The sequence below is a fragment of the Caretta caretta genome, chromosome 1 (genome assembly GCF_965140235.1).
Source record: "Caretta caretta isolate rCarCar2 chromosome 1, rCarCar1.hap1, whole genome shotgun sequence".
Classification (NCBI taxonomy): domain Eukaryota; kingdom Metazoa; phylum Chordata; order Testudines; family Cheloniidae; genus Caretta; species Caretta caretta.
Genome location: NC_134206.1, coordinates 13,192,425 through 13,204,968, shown reverse-complemented (window position 1 = coordinate 13,204,968; position 12,544 = coordinate 13,192,425). Strand labels below are relative to the sequence as shown.

At 47.2% G+C, this 12,544-nt stretch overlaps 1 protein-coding gene across 1 annotated transcript in view; it reads left to right on the top strand.

Moving 5' to 3' along the window:
• Positions 1-12,544, top strand: part of P2RY6 (pyrimidinergic receptor P2Y6) — a 92,314-nt gene that overhangs the window by 33,248 nt on the left and 46,522 nt on the right. The gene's annotated exons all lie outside the window — the stretch shown is intronic.

The following is a 12,544-nucleotide window of genomic DNA, read 5'->3' as shown; positions in this document are numbered from 1 at the left end:
TGCAAAACAGACAAGAGACTTCACTACTGAAATTTTAATAGGCAAATACATTTGCTTTTCCCATTGGCTTTCAAACGCACACATTTCCCAAACAAGAGCCCTGCTTGGTTGGACAGCTGCCAGGGATAGCTCATAGGCTGGCGATATTTCTCCGATGCAGCTTTATTTTCAAGGGTCAGCAGCGGCAGGTGACCTCATTTCCCTCCTTGCTTCCCCCCATTCCCTGGGTCCTCCACTTGCCCCCTTTCAAACCTTCCCTCTAAGACTGTCTTATTTCTGTTAAGAGTTCAGACTACAGACAACCTCCCCATGCAGCCAAGCTGCGCTGCTCTCTCTGATACATAGAGAGACAAGGTGGGGAAGTTGATCTTTTATTTGACCAACTTCTGTTGGTGAGAGAGATGAGCTTTCGCTTCAGGTCTGGGAAAAGCATTCCAAGTGTCGCAGTGAAATACAAAATGGAACAGATTGTTTAGCCTAAATAGTTAGCATGTATCCTAAGGCACCATTCAAGATACCTGATATGTGTAGGCAGCAATAGGGGACAGCAGAGATATTCCTTTGCCTGCAGCACCAGGCTGTCTGGGTGCCCTGATTTTGCCATGAGTCAGGCTTTTCCGGCGTCCTGATTTGCACCAGAATGAGCAGGGTTGTGCCCACTGGTGCCTAGAACATTCCCTGGAATTTTGGAATTGATTGCCGCAACACGACAGCGTTACCGCATTGCAAACAGAAAATGCTGTCACACTGAGTAACTAGCCAGGGATTTCTCTACACGCCCCCGTGGGGAAATTCGGGGGTGGGGGGGTGAACAACCCCAAAACCCCCCACCCCCCAGTTTTGTGAACTAGTTACATGCCATGTTGCCAATGTAGTGACTGTTTGGAAATTTGAATTGAAATCAAAACATTAATACACACTTTAAAAGCAGATACAGTGTGTGATAAAATACGTGCATCTGAAAAAGTATCATAGATTTGAAAAGTATGAACAGAGACTAGCTTCCTTACGCAGCTGTTGGTTTTTTTATGACAATATCAGTGCATTCATTTCCATGATGTTGGCCAACCTAATAATTTCAAATTATGATTTGTAAGCAAAGTCTAAATGAGCTCTCCCTGACAGCTAGTGATGAGCTGGGGGCTGGGGGGAAAGGCTTCAGGACCAGATTGTATTTACAGTCACACCTAATCTACCTAGGTATCCAGCAAACAGAGCTGTGTTGCCCAAGTGACAGATTTTGGCTGGGGTTGGGTTACAAATCACTTGAATGGGGTGGGGGTGTAATGAAATGTTGTTCTTATTGTATGAGTAAAGGGCAGTAGAACTGTACTTAGCCTGGGTTGATTGAGGGCATCGAGAGAGAGGGTGGGGACAGGTGTTTTGCTTGATGGTCTGTCTGAGTCACAAGTAGGATTTGACCTGCCCCTCTCCACTGTTTAAAGACAGAGCTGATAAGGCTCCATAGATAGTCTTTGTTTTTGTTCACTGACCACTACAGCTGAAATCACTGATAATCAGGTCTAAGTGCTTAGTCCTGCTGTGGGACAGTGTTTCTGTGGAAGAGACGGCCCAGTCTGCACCAGCAGAGAGGTTCCCCCACTGAGAGCCCAGCTGAAATCACTGAGAGCCAGTGGAACCTCAAGGGACCAACTCGCAGAGCTCACAGTGGCAGGTGGCAGAAGAAGGTGACGGCACAGGGCCATTGGCAACAGAGCAATGGCGTGAATGATGGCACAACGAACAACAGTGGCCAGAGCGAACAGTGAGCAGCTGGAGGAACGAGCAAGGTGCCTTCTTGCCCCCCACCTCGGAGATGAACTCATGTGAAAGCACCTCTGAACTCTGAGTCTCCACTGACCAAGGACAACACCGGTGAGTGTTAATGAGGCTGTTAAGAATGTTGGAGACACAATACAGTTCATGAGAACAAACATGGCTGTGGCATCATACTTTCTATTTAAGCAAGAGATACCACATACTACAAACTGGAGCCCAATGTTAAGTGCATTGTCACTTGTTCATCCTGAAGTTGAACACTGGTTCCAAACAAGACCAGCAAATGCTCACTGTCTTTCTGCAAGAAACTCAACTGACTGGCTAGACGCACGTGGTGCAACAGTGAAAGACTCAACAGTTGAAAAAGTGAAGAACTCTCTCACCACATTCAAAAAATTTGCATACGTGGCTGATGAATGCACCCATACAAGTGGTCATCAAGTATTAAGTCATTGTGTACGTTATCTTGATGTCAGTGGTAGGCCAATAGATGCAGTTCTAGACGTTCAAGTTATAGAAGACAGATTGCCTGCATCTGTAACAACCCACATCTTAGAAGAGTTAAATGCTTGTCAGGGGACCCCAAACAGATGGCTGCTTGTGCATCTGATGGAGCTGCAAACTTCTCTGGAAGACATGGTGGAGCATAAGCTTTGCTCAGAGAAAAGTGTAACCCTAGTCTCTCCTATACACACTGCAGAGGCCATCTACTCCAACTAGCATTAGTACAAGCTGCAGACTCTTCAAAAGACATTTAAAAAGCTATAAATTTAATGTCTTCATTATATTCTTTTTTCAGCAAGAGTCCAAAAAGACTGAATATCTTGGAAAATATAGAAGATACACTGGGACTGAAGTTCAAATTAGTCCACCCTGGGAAAACCCTCTGGCTTTCTCATGAGCGATCCTTGGCTGTTGTCTTAAAATTATTTCAGCCATTGTTACTGGCTTTGAAAAGTGTCTACCAAGATGGGATGGATCTAAGTAGTGAGGCTGGTGGATTACTTTTGCTACTACATTCAGAGAAGACTATTGCCATTCTCTCTCTTGTAAATCTACTGTTGAAACCACTTGGGCCATTAAACAATGCCATCCAGGCATCTGCTACAACAGTCATAGATCTTTGTCCAGCAATAGAAGCTACATTTGGATCAATCAGAGAGCTGTCCATTGAAAAAGTACTGGAAGAAGCAAAGACTTCAGTCCAGAAGTTGACTAATGAAGGCATTATTGACTTATGAGGAGAGGCTGAGGGAGCTGGGATTGTTTAGCCTGCAGAAGAGAAGAATGAGGGGGGATTTGATAGCTGCTTTCAACTACCTGAAAGGGGGTTCCAAAGAGGATGGCTCTAGACTGTTCTCAATGGTAGCAGATGACAGAACGAGGAGTAATGTTCTCAAGTTGCAGTGGGGGAGGTTTAGATTGGATATTAGGAAAAACTTTTTCACTAAGAGGGTGGTGAAACACTGGAATGCGTTACCTAGGGAGGTGGTAGAATCTCCTTCCTTAGAGGTTTTTAAGGTCAGGCTTGACAAAGCCCTGGCTAGGATGATTTAACTGGGAATTGGTCCTGCTTCGAGCAGGGGGTTGGACTAGATGACCTTCAGGGGTCCCTTCCAACCCTGATATTCTATGATTCATTTATATTGAATCCTTAAGTGAAGAGGACAAGAAGTGTGTGTTAAGACAACTGAAAAAGTACACAGACTTGATTCTTAAAAATCTACAACAGCAACTTCTAGATTCTATTCAACCTTTTATAAGACAGATCCCTGTCTTATAAAACACCGACAGCTGAGTGGAGTGAGGCACTACCAGCAATGGGGCTGCTGTGGGCTCAGGACAGAATAGAGAATTTGAACAGAGAGTGGAATATCATACGACGAATGAATGAAGATTTGACTTCAACTTCTTGTTTATCATCGCTAGTGGCTTGACCCGATCTTTGTGCTCTGTTTCCTGGGCTGAAAGAAGTAGGAATTCATCTCTTGCTACTCCCAGTCACAACAGCTACAGCTGAGCGTTCTTTTTCATCATTGACTAGAATTTTGTGTTTTGAAAGAAGTCGCCTTCTGTCTGATCATGTGACTGAAGTAATGAGCATATCAATTGAAGGAACGGAAGTACTGGACACACGAGAAGCCACCAAAGATAAATGCATTGCATTCAAGAAGTTCATTAATAGAGTTGTGCAAAATTATAACAAGACACCAAGAAGGATGTAGATGTCGTGCTTTATAGAAGGCTGGAGTAGCCAACTTTAATTTGTGTGATGATTTTAAAATCTAATAAAATGGTCATGAAACATTTTTCAGTTTTTACTATGGTGCCATACAGCCCACCTTCACCCTCACGGTCTCACCCCTCATCGGCCCTGACCTCCCCCCCATGTAAATTTGAACACCCCTCCCCATTCCCCCCAATTTCAATTCCTGGGGAAAACAGTGGCTAGCCCTCACTTCGCTCAGCCAGCTAACCCACCAGCATCTCTTGCTGTAGCTCCTACGTGCTGCTGGAGAGGACACCTATCCAAGGGCTGACCCAGCCTCGCTTGTGAGAGGAGATCCTACTGGATTTCTCAGCTCATGGTGCAATGATCACAGATCATTGTAACACCAGCGTAAGTCATCTGTTCCCTAGAGAAATGTCATGTGACTAACCTTATACATCACGGCTCAGTGCCACTGTCTTGGTGGGTCAGTAACAACCCTGATCTTCAGTAATAAATGAGACTGTCTCTTTTATTCTTTCTTTGTCCCCTTGAGATTAAGTGTCCTATAAGGGAGAAAAGACAGGACCAGAGGACAGAGAGATCTGGTTCTGGCGATATCTCTAGGACCGGCTTGTTTTCTTTTTGTCAAAGCATGTTACCAGGACTTAACCATGTTCCTTTCCTAGACCTCTGTGTGAATCACGTAGCAGGACTGCAGTATTCATCAGCTACCCTCCTTTTGTACAAAAATCACATGACGCTTTCATAGCGCCTTCTATCCAGGGAGCTCCAAGCACTGTGCAAACTAATCCCCACAACCCCCCCGAGGAGGTACGAAAGTATCATCCCCATGTTACAGAGACATGAACTCCACGGATCTCAAACATAATATGGACTCCATCTTAAAAGAGATGGTTTAATAATCAGGGTTGTAAGACCTTTGTAGAGCCATACAATTAATGTTAGATTCGTCTTCATTAATCTCATGCTCTTCTGGTTCCCGAGTATTACCATATTTATTAGGGGCTTGTTGCAGGAAGTGCTAGCTGAATTCTCTGGCCTGTCCTATGCAGGAGGTCAGACCAGATGATCGCAATGGTCTCTTCTGGCTTTTACAATGTATGAATCATTCACAGTTGTGTAACATCCCTGTGGGAACAACAACAATGCTGCAGCGTAGCCATGTGGTGCCCTGTTTACAGTTGACATTAGTAATTGGGGTTCTGGGCTTTACGATGGCATCTGCTTAGTGCAGTAATATCCTGCTCTGTGCAGACTGGGGCTGATTTGATTCCTACCGGTGCTTTGAATGAATCCACTCAATAGAATAGCCACCTAATAACAGTGCTGCAAATCTAACGGAGTGCCCTGCTCCCAGCAGGGTCCTTTGATGCCGAAGGGAAATCATGTTAGCATAGTCTGGGTCTGAAAGAAGTGGGCAGCTTTCAGGGAAGGATTTTGGGGGTTGGCGATGGGATGCAGAGTCTCTCCCTGCTGGCTTGGGCCAGCGGTTCAAATCTAGCTCAGAGCAGTAGAGATGGATGGCTCATTACTGGCCTGTTAATTGGCATCTAGACTGTGGGGGTGAATTGGCATTGGGATTAATTGGCATCTAGACACCATGGGCATTTGAATTCCCAGGTGGAGAAGCGATCACACTGCCAGCATGGCTGTAATTGGGCTACCTTGTTGGCATTTTCATCAGAGCGGCCAAGGCTTGACTGGGCCCTGGAGACTGACCTACACAGCAGCCCTATAGATGGTCTCCTCCCAGTTCAGGTGTGGAGCGCCCCGATGGGACAGGGTACGGGAAGTTGGTTTTGCTACTGCCCACACCAGCTGGGATAGAGGATTTTGTTCCCCCAGGCTATCAACCAGTGCTACATCTCCACTGGATTGAACAGGAATGTTAGAGCAACATTGGCGGCAGTCATAGTAAAATAAGATCCCAAGGGGTTAACGTGGTAACTGTCTGATGCTCCCCAGATTCGTGAAGGTTCAGAGTGAGCCCCTCGTGGATTGGTCCATTGGCTTTCTCATTGACTGTAAAATTTCTACAGCAGGGAACTACTCGCACTGACTTTAACATTGCTTAACTGGGAGACAGGATGCGGAGGGCAGGGATGGATTTGGAGCTGAAATTGTAGATATCAGATGATAATGAACTGAACCCTGGGGACTACAGTTGGGTTCTGGAGATCACCTTTTTCATCGTGCGGCGGTCTGAGGACCAAGACCTAGCACTCAGTCTTACTCCTCTCCCGTGGAGTGAATTTTTCTCTGCAGATGTAATCAGTAGTGCTGTGTCCTTCCAACAGGAACTGAAAGGTAGGGGAGGACATTTTTTTCAGTCCAGTAAGGTCTATTATTGGTGCTATCCCACCTGACAGTCAGCCTGGAAACTCACCCAAGCTCTTCCTTTAATTTCAGGTTCTGTCTTGGCTTTTACCCTTCTTTGCTGAACATGCTGTTTGTCCACAGGAGAAGCAAATGCAGGGGGAGAGGAGGGTCATTTTGTGTGTGGGGGGGTGGCTATTATTTGATTGGGGGTTTGTTCCACAGAAACATACCTTTGGACTGATATCAAGGCAGGCTCTTCCTCCCCCTTGTTGCAATGGCAATCATGTTAACAAATCTAAGAGGAATCATAGAATATCAGGGTTGAAAGGGACTTCAGGAGGTCATCTAGTCCAAACCCCTGCTCAAAGCAGGACCAATCCCCAATTAAATCATCCCAGCCAGAGGTTTGTCAAGCCTGACCTTAAAAACTTCTAAGGAAGGAGATTCTACCACCTCCCTAGGTAACACATTCCAGTGTTTCACCACCCTCCTAGTGAAAAAGTTTTTCCTAATATCCAACCTAAACCTCCCCTACTGCAACTTGAGACCATTACTCCTTGTCCTGTCCTCTTCTATCACTGAGAATAGTCTAGAACCATCCTCTTTGGAACCACCTCTCAGGTAGCTGAAAGCAGCTATCAAATCCCCCCTCATTCTTCTCTTCTGCAGACTAAACAATCCCAGTTCCCTCAGCCTCTCCTCATAAGTCATGTGTTCCAGACCCCTAATAATTTTTGTTGCCCTTCGCTGGACTCTCTCCAATTTATCCACATCCTTCTCGTAGTGTGGGGCCCAAAACTGGACACAGTACTCCAGATGAGGCCTCACCAATGTCGAATAGAGGGGAACGATCACGTCCCTCGATCTGCTGGCAATGCCCCTACTTATACATCCCAAAATGCCATTGGCCTTCCTGGCAACAAGGGCACACTGTTGACTCATATCCAGCTTCTCGTCCACTGTCACCCCTAGGTCCTTTTCTGCAGAACTGCTGCCTAGCCATTCGGTCCCTAGTCTGTAGCGGTGCATTGGATTCTTCCGTCCTAAGTGCAGGACTCTGCACTTATCCTTGTTGAACCTCATCAGATTTCTTTTGGCCCAATCCTCCAATTTGTCTAGGTCCCTCTGTATCCTATCCCTGCCCTCCAGCGTATCTACCACTCCTCCTAGTTTAGTATCATCCGCAAATTTGCTGAGAGTGCAATCCACACCATCCTCCAGATCATTTAGGAAGATATTGAACAAAACCGGCCCCAGGACCGACCCTTGGGGCACTCCACTTGATACCGGCTGCCAACTAGACATGGAGCCATTGATCACTACCCGTTGAGCCCGACAATCTAGCCAACTTTCTACCCACCTTATAGTGCATTCATCCAACGTGTTGATCTTTAGGTCTTGGGGAATTTTAGCTGAGGCAAGCTGCGTGTTTGCACAGCGAACGTTAAATATTGAAAGATGCAAGCTGATTGCCTGACCTAAGGTTTTTAGGTGTTTACTTTGACTCCCAGTAAAACGGGAAGTAACACAGCAGGGTGGGAGTCATGCAGAAAGATCCCCGGTAGAGCAATAAAATTCACGTTAGACGCATCTTCACGACTCTCCCAGCCAGGTGAGGGTTGGCCAAAATGACCCAGCATTCCAGAATGCAGCGTGCTATTGCTCTTCTTCGATATACACAGCTGCAGCCCGTGCAACCACAGGCTCCAGCCCGTGATCTTTCTTCAGCTCCAAGCCGCTAAGCTATCACCTCTGTCTCCTGCCCTCTCGCTTCACGACCAATGTGGCTGCTGATGGTCACTTCGTTACATCTTGTGAGGCTGTCATTAGCCTCCAAATAGCTGGATGCCCAAGGCCAAGGTCAAGGCTTTGTCGTTCGATACAGGATCCATTTCATAAGAATGAGAAGCCTATGACATTTCTAAAGTCTGGTCTCTCGCAAACGCTTGGGACTGGAAATGAACACCAGGGACCCCTTGCCAGCTCTGAATCTCTGCTTTCCAATGCAGGTAGCGTGTGTTTCTAGCCCAGGCAGGTCCTGCAATATTGGATCGCCAAAGGGCACTGGCCTGTGACTATCTTGCTGTCTTGCCCTGCCTCTGTTCTACTTTGATTTTGGTCGCTGTCTTGTGACCTGCGTGAGCCCAGTGTCACAGCTGTGTGGACATGGAGAGCTGTAACTGTCCTGTTTCAGTCCATGGGACCTAGATTGCTAATAGGGTAAAGCACAAAGGTTCTGATCGCTAGTTATTCCCGGGGTATTGGCTGTTGTGAATGAAGTGGTGGGAAGGGGAAGTGTGGTGATGAGCAATGTGGATTTCAAGGCTTGGTATCTCATGATCTAGACCAGCTGTAGAAACTCTCTGGCATGGGATGAATGTGGATGCTTTTAGGACCAATAAATTTCTCTAAGCATTTGTCCTGGGAGTGATCAGAAAGGAAGGGTCTAGTTCCCAGTGAGGTGTATTAAAGGTGATGGAACAATTGATCACAAGGCAATGAGAGGACACGTTCTGTGATACACTTCATGCCACTTGGGGATTAATTACACAACACGGCAAGAGGACATCTGTCATTTAATCTCCTTTACGAACCAAGGTTGTCTTGACACCTAAACAGAAGCAGGTCAGTCTTATTCTTCCATCTTGGATTGTGATCAGAGCTGGGAGGGAAGCGGTTTTCCTGTCCCAGGAAAATTTTCGAGATTCCAAAATTTTTTAGTGTTCCAGGTGAGGATGAACCAAAACCCAGAGAGAGAAACCCCAAAATAACCAATAGCCCAGTAGTCAAGGCGCTCAGCTGAGAGGTGGGAGGCCTAGAGTCAAGTCCCTGCTTTGCCTGATTCAGATAGGGTGACCAGATGTCCCGATTTTATAGGGACCGTCCCGATTTTGGGGTCTTTTTCTTATATGGGCTCCTATTACCCCCCACCCCCGTCCTGATTTTTCACACTTGCAGTCTGGTCACCCTAGATTTAGAGGGAGTGCCCTGACTTGGACTGATGGCTAGTCTAGGGGGAGGGCGGGGGAGAGGAGAGGAGGCTGAGTGTGTGTGTGTTTCTCTCTCTCTCTCTCGTTTGGATCAGAAATTCCATTCTGGCTCTGATAAACCTTCCCAATGAGTGTTGTGTCAAGCCCGATAGCTTCCCACAGTATGACAAATTGGCCTTTTCCTATGAAAAACCCTTATGTCCAAAAATTCCCAATCAGCACTACTTGGGATCCCTACAAGCTAAGCAGGCGAGGAGCAGATCCATTCTTAAATGGGGGACGACAGAAGGTTCAACGTCCGAGGGGGGGTGGTGTCCAGTTCACTGTCCTATCAGAATCCCAGCACGGTGCAAGGGACAACTGTCTTGCTGGAGACTCCGTCTTGTGGATGAGCAGAAAAAACAGGGGTCTCCTGACTAGCTGCAGTCCGTAAGGATCCCATGGCCCTCCTTGTCAAAGGGTATCCCGGGTCAAATCCAAGCTGAGGTAATGGTGTTCTGCCTATTTAAATCCATCCCCTGCCGTGTCCCTTGGAGAGGGTCGTCTTCGCTTCCGGCCCTAAACTGTTGTCTCGTGTTGCTGTCAAACAGCTGCTGCATTTCAGTGGTGTCTAGGGTGATCCCTAATTTGTGGGGCAGCTTTAAGTGCTTTGAGGGGAACTGTAGGACAAGGCTGTTGTTATCTGGGATTTCAGTCAAACCTTTGCATTGTTCTGCTCAGCCTCACTTGCACAGTAACCGAACACTGTGGAATTAACAAGCCTTTTATTCCTCTGCTGATGAGCAGGAAATGAGATGCAGGAGATTCTACCCTTGGCACGTGCATCACATTAATCCCCCAATGTTTTGGGTAGGATCTGGATTTGTTCTCTGGTTCCAGGGCCCGCCTGGTGTTTGATCAGCCTGCTCGTTTGCTGTGCTCCCATCTCCAAACTCAGGCACGGCACTTACATGTATTGATATGGCAGGTTTTAATTATTAACAAGTACGGCACTGTAGCATTTTATGTTCCCCAGTGTCCGAGTCCGGGCTCTCCCTCTCCAAACCTGAATCCTGACTAAGATGTGGGCTAACCGGGTCCTTGCTTTTTCCCAAGGTGTGACATTTGCTAGTCCAACCTTTCATAGAATCATAGAATATCAGGGTTGGAAGGGACCTCAGGAGGTCATCTCGTCCAACCCCCTGCTCAAAGCAGGACCAATCCCCAACTAAATCATCCCAGCCAGGCCTTTGTCAAGCCTGACCTTAAAAATATCTAAGGAAGGAGATTCCACCACCTCCTTAGGTAACCCATTCCAGTGCTTCACCACCCTCCTAGTGAAAAAGTTTTTCCTAATATCCAACCTAAACCTCCCCCACTGCAACTTGAGACCATTACTCCTCGTTCTGTCATCTGGTGCCACTGAGAACAGTCTAGATCCACCTTCTTTGGAACCCCTTTCAGGTAGTTGAAAGCAGCTATCAAATCCCCCCTCATTCTTCTCTTCTGCAGACTAAACAATCCCAGTTCCCTCAGCCTCTCCTCTTAAGTCATGTGTTCCAGTCCCCTCATCATTTTTGTTGCCCTCCGCTGGACATTTTCCAGTTTTTCCACAGCCTTTGCTCACCCCTTCATCTTCTGCAACCATTTATTTTCCTTCCTAATACAAACCCATCTTCCCCTCCCCAGGCCAGCCTTGGACAGAAGCAATGCAAGCAACTGCTCTGCTGACTTCAGCATGGAGCATGTGCAACTAGAAAGGGGAAAACTCTGTTGGCCAAATCCTCCCTTTGATCACGTCGAACATCGCCAAGGAAATCGGTGCATTCACTTCTCAGAGGGCAATAGTTGACCCTGTGCCTTCTGCTTCTCTGCGAAGTGACTCCTCTCTGAAAGCTATGGAGCAGAAGAAGCCAGCTGGGGCTTGTCTGTTGTGCTCTGTAAGAGAGACAAGGTGGATGAGGTAATATCTTTTATTGGACTGTCGGCGAAAGCGACAAGCTGTCAAGCTTATGCAAAGCTTGTCTCTTTCACCGACAGAAGCTGGTCCACCTTGTCTCTCCAATATCCTGGGACCAACACGGCTACAGCACTCGCTCTGTAAGAGGCAATTTTCAGCAGCGAAATCGACCACCTTTTTAGCTCTTTGGTCGAGCTGGGTGAGCGACGTGGCTTTTAAGTGCTACCCAGGCAAAAACCTTGCCCCTCAAAAATCCCAGTGTCTCCGGGTGAGAACCTCAGGAAATGTTGGCCAGATCCCACCATGAAACATCCTGGAGTTAAAAACCCAGCAGGTCTAGAAATACCAAGTGAGGCGAGTCTGATTTTAGGTGCATTGGAGAAGAGCCTCTCCTGGGGCCTCCACTCTTGTTTCCCAGAATGCTGTTAACTTCTTTCATTCCTATCTCTCTGTTCCCTACCTCCCAGTTCAGGCGAGGATCTTGTCTTCTAGCCAGCTACTCAGGGACTTTTCTAGCCAGCTGGCTGCCTGCTGCTGTCTATACTTTGGAGGTGGGACTCAAGCGCATGAGCAGGTTTCTGGTTATGGTTTTTTCTTGCCGCAGTCAAGTACCCGGCACACACCCCAGGTTAGGGTGCCTGATTAAATGGGGTGCTCTGGGCAGCTGCCTCTGAAAAATCGCTTTGCTTTCTATCAGGGATGGTCTTGATCCATCCCACGCCACAGCCAAACCCCCTCCTCATCTTGGGTATATTTGGTTCAGATCTGAATTTTACGTGCCCGGGCCATCTCTACTGTTATGGTCTTTCTGAATAATGTGTGTTTGCCTTGGAAACTTTGTTATCTTTCTTTGCTGCTTGATTTGTTTGGCATGTTCCCCTCCAAAGGGAAAATTGCTTGCCACAGAAACGCTTCCAAAGCGCGAAACTCGATTGCTCTGGCTCCTTGAAAACGTCTGTCCTGGCTGCATTTGGCCCTCGGAACCAGTCTGACAATGCTACAGGCCCACAGAACTGTTTCTCTCTCCAGGACCTGACGTGCGCAAGCAGGGAGCTGAAGACCCATGCTGAACTCTGCTCTTGCTGTGTTGCTTGGTGAGGAAGGCTAGTCCAGGGCTTAGGGTACTAGTTGAGGACTTGGGTTCAAATCCCCGCTCTGCCACAGACCTCCTGTGTGACATTGGGCAAGTCACTTAGCTTCTCTGGGCCTCTGTGCCCATCTGTGCAATGGGGTTAATAGCCCTGCCCTGCCTCACAGGGATGTTATGAAGGTAAATACATTAGA